This window comes from Perognathus longimembris, chromosome 19 (genome assembly GCF_023159225.1).
Source record: "Perognathus longimembris pacificus isolate PPM17 chromosome 19, ASM2315922v1, whole genome shotgun sequence".
In the NCBI taxonomy this organism is placed as follows: Eukaryota; Metazoa; Chordata; class Mammalia; order Rodentia; family Heteromyidae; genus Perognathus; species Perognathus longimembris.
The window spans coordinates 18,803,734-18,822,842 of record NC_063179.1 but is presented as its reverse complement, the minus strand read 5'-3'; the positions used below and the strand labels follow the sequence as shown (position 1 = coordinate 18,822,842).

At 40.5% G+C, this 19,109-nt stretch overlaps 1 protein-coding gene and 1 long non-coding RNA gene across 5 annotated transcripts in view; both read left to right on the top strand.

The window, feature by feature from the left end:
• Adamts12 (ADAM metallopeptidase with thrombospondin type 1 motif 12) overlaps nucleotides 1-19,109 on the top strand; it is a 214,041-nt gene that overhangs the window by 44,101 nt on the left and 150,831 nt on the right. The window lies entirely within an intron of this gene.
• LOC125367774 lies at nucleotides 680-6,294 on the top strand. Its single transcript, XR_007214151.1, has 3 exons — nucleotides 680-1,000; nucleotides 5,782-5,787; nucleotides 6,284-6,294. It is a non-coding gene; the product is annotated as an uncharacterized LOC125367774 (long non-coding RNA).

Genomic DNA, 19,109 nt, shown 5'->3' with positions numbered 1-19,109 from the left:
TTATTTCTCAGAGATCTGGAGGCTGAGAAGTCTGAGACCCAAGCACTGACATAGGCAGTGGCATCTTGGGTATCATATATCGGTGCCTTCTTGATATGTCCTCACATGGCAGAAAGAGCAATGCAGTTCTCTGAGATATCTATTTTATGGCACTAATATTACTCAGGGCTCTGTCCTCATGGCTGAAGCATCTCTGATTCCTCACTTCCTAATTCCATCACACTGGTGACCTTTAACCTCTCAGTGGCATTTTTTGTTACTTAGCTTTCTGATATCACACGAGTATCCCTACCTCATGTCAAGCATCATGTATCACTTACCTTTGTATTTTCACCATGATTTCTGATACATGGTAGGTGCTCAGTAAATAAATGTTCCTAGAATGAATGACTTGGGTTTGAGGCTCATATCTTTTGGGTAAAGAAACTGAGAGTAAACAGATCAACCAGAGACAGATAGAATCTTTCAGGAGAAGATGCAGATTGAGGAATTTGTCTTCCTGTTGAGTGTGTTTTCCACTCCGATTATAGTATATAATATAGCACATATCGTATCATATTGTATCATATAATGCCATAAAGTGGTAGTCTGTGATTGTTTATCCAAAATGGAACTACCCAGAAATGATGCAAACAAACAATTTCTCTGAATGAAATAGTCTGCTCTGATGATTTAGCATTTATATGTCTACTAAGGCCTTCTAATTCATCTCTACCAATCTAGCCTCCTATCTGTATCAGTTTTCTATGGCTACTGAAAAATTTATTCTCTCAGTTCTAGAAGCAAGAAGTCTGTGTTCATTTCAGTGGACTGAAATCAAGGCACTAAGACTGTGTTCCCTCCATAGGCTCTGGGGGAGAATTCATTCTCTTCCTCTTCTGCTTTTAGTGGTTCTTAGTATATCTTGGCTTGTGACTATATCACTCAGTGTCTGTCTCCATGGTTACAATGCCTTACCTTCATCTGTGTTGTCAAATCTTTGCATATCCCTCTCATAAGTGTATGTGTGAGAACCTTCCTGTCTCAAGATCTTGTCTTACTCATATTAGAGAACACTATTTTTCATGATGCATGTTAATGTTTACAGGTTGTAGGGATTAGGACATGGATATGAGATTTTAAAACCATCCCACAAAATCCCTGGCTATTTATTAAACAGTTCTCATGAGCAGGATCATAGCATACGACAACTTCTTGCAGGAAACAATTGAGACTGCTACTTAGTTTGTATCTTCCACAATCATTAGTTTGGTGTAGATTAGTAGAACGCTAACAACATCCTTCTGCGTTGACTCTGAGAAAGCCTATGACAGCCAACAAGCAGATGAGTGCTGAACCACTCAGGTTGTGTAGTTCTAGGGAGAACTTCCAAATGGTGAGAAATGTAGCAGGAACTCAAGAGAAAGACCCAAACTCAGAGTTTCTGTGAGAAAATCCAGTAGGTCATTGTCAAAATTTGCTTCCTATTGAGTTGTTTGGAAAACCCCCATCTCTGATTCATTTCCTTATTGTCCCCATCAGCTCATGTTTTCCAGTTCTGGTTTTTATTTTCCATATGTTTTTCCTCATCTGCCTCACCCATAGTCTTTGGAAAGGGATATGTTGCATGTGTTCTTAGTACCTCTGGCCTTCTCCTGTCTGTGAGCCTGTAATTTTAGTAAGATACCTGGAAGTTAATGCTTTATTTTCTCACTTATCGTCTGACTCTACTGTATAAACTGAAATGTGTGTGCATGTGCAAGTCTAAATGAATTAAAAGATGACACATCCCCTGCTGAGGTTATCAAAATCAGTATCATACTTGTATTTTCTTTGGTTTTGAGGTTCAGTTGGCCAAGTTTCCCAGGCCCCTAGAAGGGCCCACAGTCCTTTCTTGAGAGAATTCCCAAGAATTGTAGTCATCCATCCCTCTAATCTCAGCGTATATTCTAGTTTTCTGTTCTCTGTTACTCCTTCATGCAGTGGCTGTGCCTCAGTTCCCCATCTTACTTGGCTCAAGGAGAAGATGGCGACTGCCACCTGTAAGAGGGCCTCAGATATAGACCTGCTGTGTCACTGTGAGATTCTTTCCAGCTCTTTGGTTTGGATCTTGATGCAACTGGCAGCACACAAAGCAGGATGAGAATGAATGCACACTCACCAGGTTGGAATCAAAGGAACCAGCAGCCTTTGTCCTAGGCTGCAGCTGGCTTTGCCCTTGTCGGGTCAGAACCTTCTGCCTCCCTTGAGCACTGTCTGCTCTTCACTCTTTCATGGGATTTCTCAAAGAGAAAGTCTAGTCTCTTTCCCCCTCAACCCTCTGCCAGGTATTCATTTTGGTTATTCAGAAAAACGCCTATGTATCTTTTCTAGAACGTCTGAGTTTGGGGCACTCCTGATGCTTGCTCATCAACTGCGTGCTATTCTCATGTTTCATACACTGTAGTTGCTTCTTCTCAAGCAAGGGTGTATGGTCAGAGAGAGGTAGGAGGGGAGGGCATTATACACTGAGCTAGATAATCATTGAGCTTGATTGAAGGTTCATCTGGTTCACCTTTCTGCTACTTACAAGTATTAGTGTAGTTAAGACAAGCAGGACTGATTACATAGTTAGCCTCTACTTTTCCTTTCACATTAATTTTCTACTCCTTTCAAGGCCTCTTCTTCTCTAAACAGAAATAGATATTTATTCTCTGTCATTCCTTCCGTTGGGACTTCGATCTAAGTATTCTTCCCCTCTCATATTTTCTTCTCCTGGTGCTATCCTTCCTTCTAGTTCTCCCTAGGTTTCTCTTCCCATGTGGCTATTTTTTTCCCCATATTAACATTACTGAAAACAAATAATTGTTTGGTGATAGTTGGTTAATCAGTTTTCATGTCTTCTCTTTCTGCTGGTTTAATGAGTGAATTGTGCTTATTACTAATAGATTCGTATAGAAGCCAAGCTTATAAAGTACAATTATTGATATGTAACATCTTTCCAATAATTGCCAGACTTTGGAATTCTCTCAGCAAAGGGCCATGTTTATAAGTAGAATAATATCTAAGACTCTCTTCATGGAAATAAAATAATAAGTTGACTTGTAGATTAAATTAAGCATGTGAATAGCATATTGGATTTCATGGTGAAATGCATTAAATAAATAAGGGAAAAGACGTTTTGGGGGAAGAAACAGCATGCTCTGGTTTGAAAAATCTCAAGTTAAATTTAAAAAAATATAATTAGATAGGTTTCCATTTGTACAAATTCAGAGTCCATCCAGATTTTAGGAAACTTAACTCCCTAAAACATCTGTCCCTGGATCATCAAATTCTTCAGGATCTAAAGCTAGGCACAAGTTTATATGACCATAATGCCTAAATCCAACAAGTAGAAACATTTAACATTTTGCTTTGAAGTTAGTAGATTCTCATTTTGTGTGCATGGGGGCACAGAGGCACATTAGAGATATATATTGGGTAGACATAATAGAAAAAGAGAGGGATTCATCCTAAGTGAACGGTAGTGCTCCCAGATAGTAGTGAACTAACATGACACTCCTATAGCTTCCAAATTGGATAAGATAGCTTAAAAAGAAACAACAACAATCAATTAATTGAATAAGTACTTTGCTTAATATTAGTAAGGATAAGAGCCACACACAGGGGGTGAGAGCAATGATAGACCTAGGGGCCAGTGAAGATCTCAATGAAAGGATGGCATTTGAGTTCAAAGTTATAGAATGAGAGAGGAAGCCATGAAAGCATCTTTGGACAACATTTGTAAATACTGAATAGATGTGTATCTGGTGTTGGCTGCACAGCAAAGAGGTTGGTGATGTTGGCGTTCAGTGAGTCTAGCACTATACACCAGGGGATAGCAGTTGTGAGGCATGTGTGGGAGATTACCTAGGGTCTTCTAGCTATTGTTCAGATTTGCTGGACTTTAGGGAACTGGGAAGCCATGGGAGGACTGATAGAAGAGATTGGTGAAATGATCAGGTTATATTCCACTTACTGTGCTGAGAATAGACTGGAGTGGGGGCAAGACCAGTAAAGAGACTGCAGGGATGGAGTAAGTTGACCTCATGAACCAAAAAATTATGATGTCTGAGTTTTTAGACTGACAAGTGATTAAGATGCAAGTGGTGGTGGTGGAAATTGGGTGGGTGGTGGGGAAGCACTAGTTTTGATTAACCCCACAAAAGATTGGTAGGATATTTTTGTAGTTATATTACTTAAATCTTGAGAAAATCTAGAGAATGAGGAGAGGAGAAAGGAAGAGAGGGAAGGGGTGGCCAGGGGAGGAAAAAGGAGAGGAGAATGGACATTGGGTGAAAGACGAGAGTCAGTTATATGCCATGTACATTAAAGAGATTATGTGCACGTCATGTGGCATGTATCAAGGGATTTGGTCTGTTCTGCAGGGTTCCAGTGTTCCCAACCTAACCAAGCATGGAGGAAAATGAGGAGTTAAGTGTACATGTGAATGCAGAGATGTTGGTGCACAGATAATGAGTAACATCACTAGGAGCAACATGTCCCCAGTCTTTCAAGAAGTCTTGGGATCCATGCTGGGCCTGAGAGAGTGGGCAATATACTTAGGAAGGTTTGACAGCACAGGACAGAAAGAAATGTTGTTATCCTAGGAAGGAAGGAAGGAAGGAAGGAAGGAAGGAAGGAAGGAAGGAAGGAAGGAAGGAAGGAAGGAAGGAAGGAAGGAAGGAGGAGGGAGGGAGGGAAGGAAGGAAGGAAGGAAGGAAGGAAGGAAGGAAGGAAGGAAGGAAGGAAGGAAGGAAGGAAGGAAGGAAGGAAAGGAAGAAAAAGGAAGGAAGGGAAGAAAGAGAAAGGAAGGCAGGCAGAACTACAGGCTTCTTTGGGAGTTCTGGAAGCTAACTGGGGCATCTCAGAAACATAATGCTAGAATGTAGCCTTAAGGTGACAGAGGGCTTACGGAGTGTGTTCAAAATCCTGACTTGACTCCCTAGTTCTACTGAAAAAAAGAAGATTGGGCAGTTGAGATTAAGAAATTACCACCACAAAAGCAACAGTGTTTTTCCAATTATCTTTCTGTGGCAATTTTCTGTTTAAGCAGCTCAGCTGCACAGGGTACAGTCATTGCACAAAAGTGCAAATTTCTAATTCTCAGGAGATAAAAATAAAGTTGGCTTTGCAAAAACATTCCTCGTGGTTCTTTTCTCATTTAGCAATTCTTGGGTTTGGTGTGTGTGTGTGTGTGTGTGTGTGTGTGTGTGTGTGTGTGTGTGTGTGTGTGTGTGTGTGTCTGTGTGTGTGAGAGAGAGTTGTTTAGGCAGTATTTTAAATTTTTATTTTTAAATAGTCTAGACTTAGCAAGGATGTCTGAATAAATAATTAATAAAATATTTCACAGGAATTTAGAACTAGAAGAAGCTGAGACCAACTTTCTTAGTTTGAAATTCAGAAAAATGGCAATTCAGAAAATTGCCCAGGATAACAGACTATATTACTGTCAGAGTTATAATCTAGTATACCATGTTTTCAGATTGTTTTCTTTGGATAGTTTTATATTTTAGTCATGGCCATTCTTGTGGGTTATTTCAGCCTAACAGCTGCCAGAAACCTAATTCTTGTTAAGAGGTAGAATTGAGGGCCAGCTGTGCCGTTGAGAAACTGTGACCTCGCTGAGGTAAGATATCAGGGCTGGGTTCAGGCCAGAGTCCTTGCTCTGGAATTATTTGAGATCTGGCTTTAATTTTGTAGAAGAGGGACACAAAACCAGCCATGAAATATTCTGCCTTTTCACATATAGGTAGCTAATGTCTACTACTTAACCATATGTAGATGTATGTGTTATCTGTATGAACTGAAAGTTTTTTTTTTTTTGTTTTTGTTTTTTTTTTGTTTTTGGCCAGCCCTGGGCCTTGGACTCAGGGCCTGAGCACTGTCCCTGGCTTTTTTTGCTCAAGGCTAACACTCTGCCACTTGAGCCAGAGGTGAAAGTTTAATTGTATATGTGTGTATGTATGTATATATATTACACACACATACATATATAGGCATATATGAGAATCTAGTCTCTATGTTTTACACACACACACACACACACACACACACACACACACACACACACAAATTAATCCTCTAGCTCACTTTAGTAGTTTTTATGAGAACAGGATTAAAACAAATTGTGGAGTCTACAGGACAATTTGATTGTAATGATCTATAGCAGGGGAGGATAGGGTATGAGACTGGTTTATAAGAAAATATACGTAAGAGGGGGAAATAAAACTACCCCAGTATCACGTGTACATCTTTGTGTACTTTGAAGAAATGAACTATACAGATGATTGTTTTGCTTGATTGGTTTCTTTTTTTTTGGCCAGTCCTGGGCTTTGGACTCAGGGTCTGAGCACTGTCCCTGGCTTCTTTTTGCTCAAGGCTAGCACTCTACCACTTGAGCCACAGCGTTTTCTGTGTATGTGGTGCTGGGGAATTGAACCCAGGGCCTCATGTATACGAGGCAAGCACGCTTGCCACTAGGCCATATCCCCAGCCCTTGATTGGTTTCTTTTACTGCATATATTTTTAGAAAATTGTTATCTATTATGAAATTCCCAGAAATTATTTTATAGCCTTGTTAAGTGTGGCTGTAACATGATGGTTATATTGGAAAATGTCCATAATTTCAGAGACTCATAGGATAATATTGGGGAAAAGTGACCCTGTGCCTGTGATATGCTTAAAAAGTCTTTGGACTTGTTTCCATAACATGGAGTTCATTTCACTTAGCATCATCTTATGTATTCATAAGGGCACAGCTACTGGACTACTGTGATCTTCTGCTATGACTAGCTTAAACCTGCAGTAATTATTCCCTATGACGGAAACCATAGCATCTGTGTTTCTTTGGGTTTAGCTCTCTTCACTTAGTATAATTTTTTTTCCAAGTCCTTCTATTTCCTTATGAATGGGGCAGTGTCTTTCTGATAGAGGCATAGAATTCCATTGTGTATATGTACCACATTTTCCTGATCCACTTGTCTACTGAGGGGCATCTGGGTTGGTTCCATATTTTAGCAATGACAAAAGTGAAATGAACTCCATGTTATGGAAACAAGTGTTATCTCAGTGTTGTAATTATTTTCAATATGCCACGTGAAACCGTACCTTTTTGTTCTTGTTGCTGTTTCTCTCATATTCCCTTCCTGTGGTTGTACCCCTGCTATCACTGTATCTCATCTGAGTACCCTAGATACTGTATAAACATGTATTAGAACTAGGGAAGGGAAAGGGTATATCAAAATCAAAAGACAAAGGGTAAAAAGACAAATGATTCCAAAAGCAATACTTATAAAACAATTTGGTGTAAACCAACTGAACAACTCATGGGGGAAGAGGAAAAGGGAAAGGGGGGAGGCAGGGGGAAGGAATGAGGAAGGAGGTAACAAGTTGAACAAGAAATGTACTCACTGCCTTACATATGAAACGCAACCCCACTGTACTTCACTTTGACAATAAAGGGAGAAAAAAGTCTTTGGGCTGTGATAGCTCATCAAAAGGAGGAGCCACAGGCCAAGTAGCCATTTCACTGTGGAGCCAGACTGGAGAGGCCCGTGGGGGAGTGTACTCTACTCTACACTGGTCAATTTATTGGAATGTCAAGTCATTTGAAAAATAAGACCAGCCAGCCATAGAGAGCTCTGAAGTGGCAAGTGTGGGCTGTCTGTGTTACTATCATAACAGCTCTGTTGCTAGGATGGCCAGCCTTTCCTAGACCTGCTGGGAATGCAGCTGATATGCTCTCCTGAGTCATAGGCAGCTTCCTGCATTGCCAGGCAAGGCTATTAATTTTCATTTCCCCTCCCGGAGACACCAGGGGAGCCACAGACCCTTCCCTTGGCTCTTCCCTGACAAAGCACAGCTCCCAAGAACATTTTATTAATTAAGCAGAGCAAGGGAGTTCAGTACATTTCCATTTTGTCCTTCATTGGGCTGCTAGGCCCAAGTGGGGTGGGGGAGGAGGAGGGTACCCAAGTATGGGAGCAGCACTGCTGGAGTTTGATTGACTTTCATTGCCCCTGCACCCCACAACCCCCCATCACTCCTGGCTTCACAGACACCCACAAAGCAAGAATAGCTGGTTGGTTGTCTGGGATCCTAAGTTTCGGGGTCCAAGGCGCATAGCTGACAAGCTGTCCCTTGGTGAACAATGCCTGCTTCTCTACCTTCTCTCCCTTCCTCTTTTTCCCCCTTCCTACCTTTGCCACCTCCTTCTCTTTGCAATCCTTTCTTCTTGGTATATTTTCATACCAGGTTAGTGAGTTCTTATCAAATTGAATTAAGTGTCTCACTTTTGTTATATGCTTACCTGCTGAATAGAGGGGATCTTTCCTAAAGCTGTTTGTTTCTGTTAGAGGGTTGTATTATTTCAAGATCTGTGAAATGACAGGAAACCCTCCTGGTGGTTTGGAAGGAATTATCCAGGGGCAGAAGCCTGCAATCCAGAACTGATTGCACTGTGGAGGAATGGCTGTGGCCTTCCCTACTCTCTGATGATCAGTGCAAGGCTGCAGACACTGTCTGCTCTGGGACCAGATGGATCCATATGTGATTGTCAGGTCTGGCCCTGGTGAAGACTTGCTTTTGCTCTCCTGTATGAGCAAGACCATACACGTCTTGATGACAGCATCTAGGTTATGCTTGTTTTCAATTGTCTACTGCCAGAGCACTCTCTTGTTCACTGAATGTTCAATTCGAGTGGAAGATCCAGGAGGAAATAGCCCCATCCCTATCCCATTTCCTTCCACCTTTGTGAGGTGTTGAGGAAAAATAAACATCACCTCCTTTTCCACCTGGGAGACTTTTGTAACAAGTATTGCTTGAGAGTACAGGACAGGGACCAGGATGTTGAGGTCTTCAGGTTATTCTAACAGGTGGTTGGAGTTAAAAACATTGCCCGATATCTTCAATGATTTTTAAGTATAGTGGAGGGAGTCTAAACTCCTCCTCATTTATTAGCCTTTATGAAAATGCTACAGATTTTGTCCATAAATGCTGAACAGTGATGGGGATCTCAGACAGTTTGTTAGGGAGCTTTAGGAACCTGTTTGACTGAATAAAGACACTCATCATAGTTGGTTACAATCCCCATCTGTGTTCCCTACAAAACTATATTTTCCAGCTAAAAGTAGGAACTGTTTAGCCTTTATCTTACCAACTTGATCATTTGGAGGTATAAACTTGACAATCAATAAAATAAAGCATTAGGAGGTGAGTAAAAACTCTCTTTTAAAATGTTCCCTATATTCTTCCAACAATGGAAGCTGAGCAACAAACAGCAAACTGCTTCAACAGCAAAGGCATTACTATTTTAAAGGAAGACTATGGTCTTACAACCAGTGAATTGCAAAGGTATAGCGGACCTTTGAGCCACAGAGGACCCACATCTAGACACAAATGAGTAGGATTGGGCTTTGATCATAACAAAGTGGTTCATCCTTTTGGTATTGACCTCAGATCATCATCATCACTAAAACATGGAGGAACTGGCAATCTTGACTTTTAATTATAGCTGGTTGTGGCATTAGAAATTAACCAGATAGACGGGGTCATTAAATAAAGATTTGAACATTTTTATTCCCAGAGAAATATTTATCCCAACTTACCCAACTTACCAACTTACCCACAATGTTGATGGTTTGTTAGTATTGCAGAAACTCTTTCTCCTCTTCCTCCCCCTCCCTTCCCCCCCTTCACCTCCTCCTCTCTACCTTCTCTCTCTCTCTTCCCCCTCCTCCTCCTCCATTCTCCCCCCTCCTCCACTCTCTAACCTCCACTTCACATTGGACTTTACAGGCCTGTATGCTCACTTCTTGGGCTATGTTTCTTAAAATTCTCTGATCACAAGAATAATATTTTGCCTTTTAACTTTTCTAGCACTGTTTGAACCCAGGGTCCTGTATATGCTCAGCTAGTGCTAAGGCTTGAGCCACATTCCAGTCCCTCCCCATTTCACATGTGGCTGCAGCAGTTCAGTTGGCTTGTTGTTTTCACTAGATTGGCAGTTAGCTCTATTTTGAAGCTTCCTTGATTAGACTAGTAAATATAAGAATCATGTTGCTTAAAAAAAGACAAACAACTACAATAGCAATACTTGCAAAACTGTTTGGTGTAAGTGAACTGAACACTCGGGGGGGAAAGGTAAAGGGGGAGGGGGGAGGTAGGTATGAGGGACAAGGTAACAAACAGTACAAGAAATGTATCCAATACCTAACGTATGAAACTGTAACCTCTCTGTACATCAGTTTGATAATAAAAATTATAAAAAATAAAATAAAATAAATAAAATTCCCCCCCCCAAAAAAAAGAATCATGTTGCTTGATCCCTGTTCTAGCCAGCCCCTTAGAGCTTGTTAGAATACAGACGCCTAGGCCCTACCCTGAGGCTCTGAACCAGAACATTTAGTGAGACGTCTATGCAATGCCTCATGTACATGAAGTGAGTCAGCCACTAGTTTAGATGACACCCTGACATTTTTCTCAGTTCAAGAGTTTTAGGAGAAAAAATAGGTGGGAATATATATGTATAGATGCTTACAGGTAGGTGTGTGTGTGTGTGTGTGTGTGTGTGTGAGCAATAAACTATTGAGCAATAAACTATTTTAAATGGGACATTTGAATTAGAGGCTAAGAATTTGAACTTTTCACAACAATCATCTCTTCTCTTTTCATTATCAGAGGATCATTTTCAAAAAATTGGAAACATGACCCTCATGCCCATAAATATAGTACAAACTTGAAATGATTTAGTAAAGGCATTAAGGAGTGAGCCAGCGGGAGAATAATGATGGTCCAAGCAGCGCAGAAACTATAGTTAAAGGAAAATAGAAAGCTAAGACCACAATGCCAAGAAAAAAACAGGTTAATGCACAAAGCAAGAAAAATTAACTTTATGGCTATATTTTATGCTGATAAATAATTCTTTAAATTTCTACTTGATAGAAATAACTCAACTTTTCAATCTTCTACAAGTTTATTAGAACTTCAGAATCTGGGTTTTCATTCTAGTTAAATAGTAACTTAACTTAGACAAACTGTCAGTGAGCCTGCTAGATATTGTTCTTCATGATGCCAGAATGATTCATATAACCAATATGATTTTATTCTTTTAAATTATTGTTTCAAAGTTTAGGATTTTTTTTATAACATTCTGTATAATCATACTTAAAATTAAAACAGGAAGGTTCTCATTCATACGAGCACTGCTAAAACCTGTCATATGGTGTTGAATTAACTTAGATGTGAATTCCATATTTTAATTGCATGGTTAATGTACTCTTTGCAGCCTTTCTCAGTATCAAGTAGATGGATCCCTAGTCCTCACACCCTGCTCAATTCAGACACAAGGCATTGTCTCGTGAATTTGAAATATTGGTGTCTTATGAATATTAGTGTTTACAATTCCTTTTCAATTTCAAGTCAATGTATCCAAAGAGTGCTCATACACTGCTCAATTCAGAGAGACAAGGCTTGAATTTTGAGCTGTCATTGACTTAAAAAAAATCAGCAGCAAAATGCTGTACTTAAAAGAACAAGGAAGAATAGGCCCCAGAGAGGGAATCAAAACCAGCAGTGTTCAGGAATCTCAAGTCACTTCATTCCTTCCTCATGCTTAGGGAGTTTCACAAAATCTTTTCACCTATATAAAAGATTTTTATTCTAAAACTTTAAAGTGCTGTAGTGACATTCGTTCTCCAAAGCTCAGATTACACACACACACACACACACACACACACACACACACACAGTTTTCTTTTCCAGTACTTGTACAGGGCTTCTAGCTTGCTAGCTTCCTTGCTTCTTGCCCACAACTGGCACTCAACCACTTGAGCCATGCCTCTAACCCAGCTTTTTTGTTACTGCATCGTTTATTCAACATCTGTCATTGAATGTGGCCTTGTGGAGCACAAGACACGTACTGGGTAGCTTTCTAAATGATGTAGATGTAATAGTGAACCAAATAGAGAAAACCCCCCTGGCCTGGGGACATAACTTAAGTGATAGATGTTTACCTAGTAAACTTGATGCCCTGGGTTCAATCTCAGTACTTCAAAAAGCAAAAGTGATTAAAAAAATTAAAGCAACAAAAAACTCTCCTACTGTGGAGCTGGAATTACAGCACAGAGATTAAAATTAGTCCAAATTAAATACATGCCTACATATGGGATGTATTAGGTACTTTGAATAAAAAATAAAGTAAGTAGGTAAATCATGTGTGCATTTTTGGTTATGTGGTCAAGGCAGAACTTTCTAGAAGATCACATCAGGCATGCATGTGTCCAAAGGTAGGATGTGAAGGCTGAATTTGAGGAAAGGAAATTGAAATGACACCATTTCAATCATCTCCTGCTGGCCAAAATTAAAGATGATTCTACATAGCCCTCCAAATTTACTAACTTCAAGCAGGTTTGATAACCATGTTTTAAGAAAATCTTTATGTTTCCATAAAACCACCACAGAGAACTGTGGACATGTAACTATGAGAAGTGGAGTTGTGTAGACTTCCTGAGATGTCTTTGCAGCAGCTGGGTCACAGGCGCTTGAGGGTTCTTCCATATTTGCTATTGGTGTGCAAGCTACAAATGAATAAACAGAAAAGGCTGCATGCCTCCAGGATTTCCCAGTGACTCCAGAAGGGCTGCAATATATCCCAGTGGGACCTCTTGCTCCCTGTGAACTTCTAATTTTCCTATACTCAGTTCCAAATTGCAAATAATGAAGACTTAGCAGAGGAGGCCATTTCCTCTTTAATGTTCTTGAGGTCCACCAGAATGTTCTGAGAAGGTCACTGCCGGGCTAACTTCACCTCCCCTGGGTTCGGGGATGCTAAAATTATTCTCTCTTAAGTCTGTTCCCCTTTTCACCCTCTCCCCTGGGCGCCTGACCTACGGGCGCCCAGAGTGGAGTGACAGGGACACAGGTAAGCCTCAGTGCACGTGGCTGAACGAGACTCCTCAGGCCCTTCAAGAAAGACACTCACAGACGCATGGGAGTCTAGGAGAAGACCTCATGGGCGGTCTGATTTATTCAAATGAAGGGGCCAAGAGATATACCCCAAAGGCGGGCACAGGAGAGGGGCCCCTGATTGGTCCCAAGGGCTGTCCCTCAAGTGATGTCAGGGGACTTCCTTTGTGGGCAGAGACCCAGCCCCCCACGGGTTGGGTTCTGGGGTCCCCGGCCATCAGACACGTGCTCGACCCCAGGGGCAGGGGCTGCCTTGCTTCTCTTCTGGTTGAAGTCAGAAGGTGGAGGGACTACCTTCCGCAGCCCCAGGGCTGGGGGAAGGGCAGCGTCTCTAAGGGAGCCCTAGTTGCCCTTCCCCCCCTTAAGGCCAAGCTAAATCCCCAACAGGTCACTTCAGAACAAGACGTTTAAAACCAGGAGTATATGGTGACAGTGAATGTGACATTGTCGGCTTCCCATGCATGAGATTACATGAAAGACAACTCAGTACTGTTGTGATTTGCACAAACATACATTGTGTGTGTGTGTGTAGTGATTATGAAGCTGAAATGACATCTCTTACTTGCAGATTCAAGCATACAATTTTATTAATGTTTCCCTCTATCCATGAGAGGAAAGCAAAGCAGATTTGATAGTTTTCATTTACCTGCAAACCCTGAGAGCCATGTGGTCTGGTGACTTGCAGCCGTCTGTGGCCTATCGCTGTGTCTCCTGGTAGCTCCGCCAGCTTCCCTTCTGTCCCTTGTTCTTACCCTCACCATTTCCCCAAGTATCCAAATTGATTTATATCTCAGGGCTTCCTGTGTCCTAATTTTTCTTTCCAGTAGAAAAGGAACTGTATTTCAACCATAACAAACTTGGCATTCCTTCTGAGTAGTTACTATGTTGATGTTGGCCAAATTCTTTGGGTTGGGATGAAGCTAAATGGTTTTAAGTTCTTTGAAATGTGTTAGTCTGGACCAAGTATTTACCATTTCCAGGAACGAGGGTTCACCTTTCCATCAATCTCAAAGCTGGATATTAGCATCTGTCTAGTTATGGAATCTTTCCTTTAGAGGTTGGCACGCGGCAGTAAGTGGATCCTTTGTTTGAGACCAGCCTGGGCTATAATTGTGAGACTCCCTCTCAAAATATACCCCCTTCCCAATGAAAATATACATAAAAAGATCGGGCCCCCAATTTGGGTCTATCATTTCCTTTCCTTTTACTCTTAACGTATATTGCTTTCGTTTCTTATTGTCAAACCTAACGAGTTGCCACAAACCCTGTGGTTGAAACAATCCAGCTTTACTATGTTACAGTTCTGGAAGTCTGTAGTTCAAAATGACTTCCAGTGATCCAAGATCAAAACATTCCTTCTGGAGACTGGGGAAAATCTGTTTCCTGGACTTCTCCAGATCCTGCAGGTCCCTGGCATTCCATGATTCACAGACCCATTTATTCTTCAACACAAGCAACACAGAACTACCCTTTGCTAGACTGTACTCTCTCTGATTCTGTCTATTCTGCTTGCATCTTCCATTTACAGTGGTTCTAGGCGCGGGCATGTTTGGCATTCTGCTTATCACACACATATGTTGTCTTATGTTTTAGTTGTCTCTTTTTATCAATGTGTATCTTGTGAAATAACTTGTAAAATTTTTCTATCATGCCACTCAGTTTTTAAAAAATTGTTATGTCACTGTTGGGGACTTGTGTTTATTCAACTTGCTTTCTTGGTTGGTGTTTTATCCCTTAAGCCAAATCTCTAGCCTTATTTTTGCTGGTTATTTTTGAGAGAGAGCCTTGTGGACCCAGCCTCCTTATTAGCTAGGATTACAGGTGTCAGCCACCATCAACCAGTATATTAAATGTTTCTGGACATAGTAATAAGTAGGTGCTATTTTACTATAAGGAACACTTGCACCAAATTATAGCTAAAGCCTACACTACGCTCTAAACGAAAAGGTATGGAAATAAAAAGCACTTTAAATTATGAGCATGAATATGTTCTGTGTAGTAACTACATACTGCATCTTCACATAATTAAAATGATAAAACATGCAAACATAATTGTGTAGAGTCTCTTAGATGTGAGAGAAAATGAGTATTCTGGCTAGTCAAACATCTGTAAAATCGTATTTTCTTTTTCTTCTGGTTTGGGATGTTTTGAAATAGTGATTTCAGTAACCTCAAAGCCAAAGCCTCTAAAAGCTTTATGGTGTTATTATTGCCCTGTGTCTAACAATTGTATAAAAATAACCCATCTAGTTTTAGAGATATGTTTTTCAAAAATACCAGACTTCTTCATTCTAAAGCTAGATGGTGGAACAAACAAGAGGTAGGAAGCAGTGCCAGTCCATTCTAGACTCGGTGATGGAGAACTCCAGACAATGACTCCATGGAAGAGAAAGAACTCCACAAAAATGTATTTCATCTGTCATAAGAAATACCATGTAATAAGAAGCGTACATAGAAATTCTATGAGAAACTAAGGACAATTGTTTAAAAAAGACAGTTGGCTGGATATGGTGGCACATGTCTATAATTTTAGTTATTTGGTAGGTAGAAGCTAGGAAGCTCATGGTTCAAGGCCAGCTTGGAAGGAAAGTTAGTGAGAACTCATCTCAACAAATATACTGAGTGTGGTGTCGCATATCTGTAATCCTAACAATTCAGAAGACAGGCAGGTTGCGTGCTACTGCTCTCTGGTCACTTCAAAAGACCTTGTTTAAGAAAAAAAAATCAAGGATCTGGGGCAACAAAGAAGCCCTCATATCCTATTTTTGGAAATGTATAGTGTAAACACTATAGAAATCAGCATGGAGGCTCCTCAAAATAGATCTTTCCTACTACTCTACTTTACCACTAATGGGCATATATCTGAAGGAGAGAAAATCAGTATATCAGAAAGACTTGCAGCATTGTTTACAATTGCCAAATGATGGAATCAGTTGAGTTGTCCAAAAACTGATGAATGGGTAAAAAATATATGATGCACATACTGCGGGACATTATAAGTCATAAAAAGAGGAAATGGATGCATACAACTGGAGAACATTATACTGAGCGAGACAAATAAAACTTAAAAAGAAAAATATCATATCATTTTCACTTACATGTAGAAGTTGGACCTAAAATCAAACATATTCATGCACATGCGCATACATGGATGTAAATGGAGATATAAAATACATCATTTAGATGGATAGATATCAATTACATACTATATATGAATAAACACAAAGTACATCCCTACTAAGGAACTACATAGGTGATAAAGGAAGAAGAATGGGAAAATAATAAGTGAACAATTTTGAAATACATTTTGAGAGAGGATGAACACAGTTAAAATATATTGATGCAATTATGAAAATTACAAAGAAGAAAAGAAGAAAAGGGCATGAGACCTTCCTTTTTCTTTTCTTTTCTTTTCTTTCCTTTTTTTTTTTTTTTTTTGCTAGTCTTGGGGCTTGAACTCAGGCCCTGAGCACTGTCCCTGGCTTCTTCTCGCTCAAGGCTAGCACTCCATCACTTGATCCACAGTGCCACTTCTGGCTTTTTCTATATATGTGATGCTGAGGAATCGAACCAGGGCTTCATATATGTGAGGTAAGTGCTTTACTACGAGGCCATATTCCCAGCCCTAAGACCTTCCACTTAAAAAAAAATCTGTTCTTTCTGTTTTTGAATACATTTCCCCAGTTTTGCAGCTTATGTTTTTGTATTTTTTATTGTTATTATAAAGCTGATGTACAGAGGGGTTACAGGTACATAAGTGAGGTAAAGAGGACATTTCCTTTTGGACAACATCTCCTCTTCCCTTACTTTCTCCCAGTCTTTCCCTCTCTGCAAGTCATTTCCAGACACTTTGTCACACTATGGAAAAAAACACAAATCTCTTTGTTAAGCCCCACCAAGAGTCAAGTTTTATGTATTAGAACAAATTTTTGCCAAAGCAATTTCCTGGCACTGTTTCTGAATAAAATCTATGCCAGGCATTGTAATGAGAGTTTCCTGGTGATGTGTCATTTGTTCTTGACAGCAGTGACAGGTAACTGTGCCCATTTCTGATCCCCACAACACAGGAAGGCAGCTTGCAATCAGGAGGAGAGTTCAGAACTAGATTTAACTCTAGTACACAGATTCTCTGACCTATCAGTGTTTTTGAATATGCAGGTTGCAATCCATTAACTTAGTTGAGCCAAATTTAAAGTACACAAAATAGAATAAAAGAATGGAGTACATGTGTCTACCTTTCATGCAGAAGAAGGTGGAAGAACTGTTCTCTAAAATATTCTACACTGGAGTTGTGTACTATTTTTTGTGTGGCGGTCACAGTTAACTGCCAGTCACACGGTCCAGCAACTTTCTTGGCACTTCTTCCTTTGACTTCACTTTTGTGTTTTATTCCCATGCCCACCCCTCAATGTGTTAGGAAGAAATTAGCACAACCTTTGTGGCTCACTGCAATACAAAACTATAAACATAAAACTATTCTCTTGCTGGGCATTGGTGGCTCACACCTGCAATCCTAGCTATTTAGGAGATTAAGATCTGAGGATCATGGTTCAAAGCCAGGCAAGGCAGGAGAGTCTGTGAGACTCTTATCTCCAATTAACCACCAGAAAACCAGAAGTGGTGCTGTGGCTCAAAGTGGTAGAGCACTAACCTGAACAAGAGTTCAGGGACAATGCCTAGGCCCAAGGTCAAGCCCCATCACCAACAAAAACCTATTCTCTTACAGTTTTAGAGGTTGAAAAAGAAAATCAAAGACTACATTTCTTCTGGAGATTGGTTTTTTTTTTTGGCCAGAAGGGGGTGGAGATCTGTTTTCCTCCTTTTAAATTTTCTAGGGGATAGCTGAATCCCTTGGCTCGTGGTCTCTACCTATATCACTGCACCTCTTCTGTCACTCTCTCTCTTATGGCTCACTCTGGTCCTCCTGCTTTTCTCTTATAAAAAGCCCTTCTGATGGCACTAGTGAAACACTGGCAATCAGGACCAGCTCCCCATCTCTAACTCACTGACATGATCACTTTGCAATGTAAAGTCACAAGTCTGCAGCTTTCAGAGCAGGATGTGGACTAAATCCAGCCTGCTGCACCAGGCTTGCTTTATGAACGGAATACATAAACATTAATATTCCTCTTCCTGACTGCTACTTATTCTGACAAAATTGCTTTTTTGTCCTTCCCCGTGCCTTGCCTCCCAGTGGCTCACAATCAGCTGAGCCTTCCACCTAGCTCCATACAAAGTTGCTTCCTTCTTCCAGGCCTCAGAACTATTGCCCAGTGCCTTTCCTGCTTGCCTCAAGTGGGTGATCTTACCATCTTCTTTAAGAAGATACAGACTCGACTCTCTTCTCTTTTCTTCTGGTGATTATGACAATTTCCCTACAAGGAAAAAAATCACTTGCTCCTTGCAGATCTCTTACTTTGTGAGAAAAGGTCTCAGGGAAACAGAGCCCTGTCATAAGGTTAAATCCACCACAATGGCTTTCCCCTCCCTATGGGGAAAGTGCTTTCACTTCTCCTGGCCAGCTCTTTCCCACTGTTCTCCCTAATAACAGGTTCCCTGGGCTTCCAGTGTGCTAGCAATTTCTTCCCCTTCCTTTTTATTGGGCTCCTCATTATCTGGTGAGATAAGGTAAACATGAGTGCATGGATTGCTACTAAGAGAGACTTTAAAAAAAGCGAAGACAGAAATTCTGAAGAGGAGAAACCTTTCAATAGATTTTGGTGAGAAGGAAAGGCAGGGGAAAATGATGCTATATCAAAACTAAAAACCACTGGTACGGTGATGCTTGTAGTCTAGACAGAGGCATTCCCACACTTGTTTCAGAGGGCATTGTCAAAGAGAAATTCTGCAGAGTGCTTTGGTGGCTCCTGTGCATCTCAGCTAGTGCTCTCTGATTTTGTTGGCTTACCTAGGAATGCAGATTGAGATGTAATGAAAGTTCCTATTGTTTCTGTTTTCTTTCATTTTATTCTATTCGCCCTCCCATTTTCTCCTTGAAACATGATGACTTCCCTTTTTTCACATTCCAAGTCCAAAATACATCTCCAACTAGAGTTTTTACTGAGTGGATGTTTTTAAACTTTTGAGATGGCACTTTTTTAATTGCCTTGATCCATCGAGATGCTGCGGACATTTTCTGTAGACCT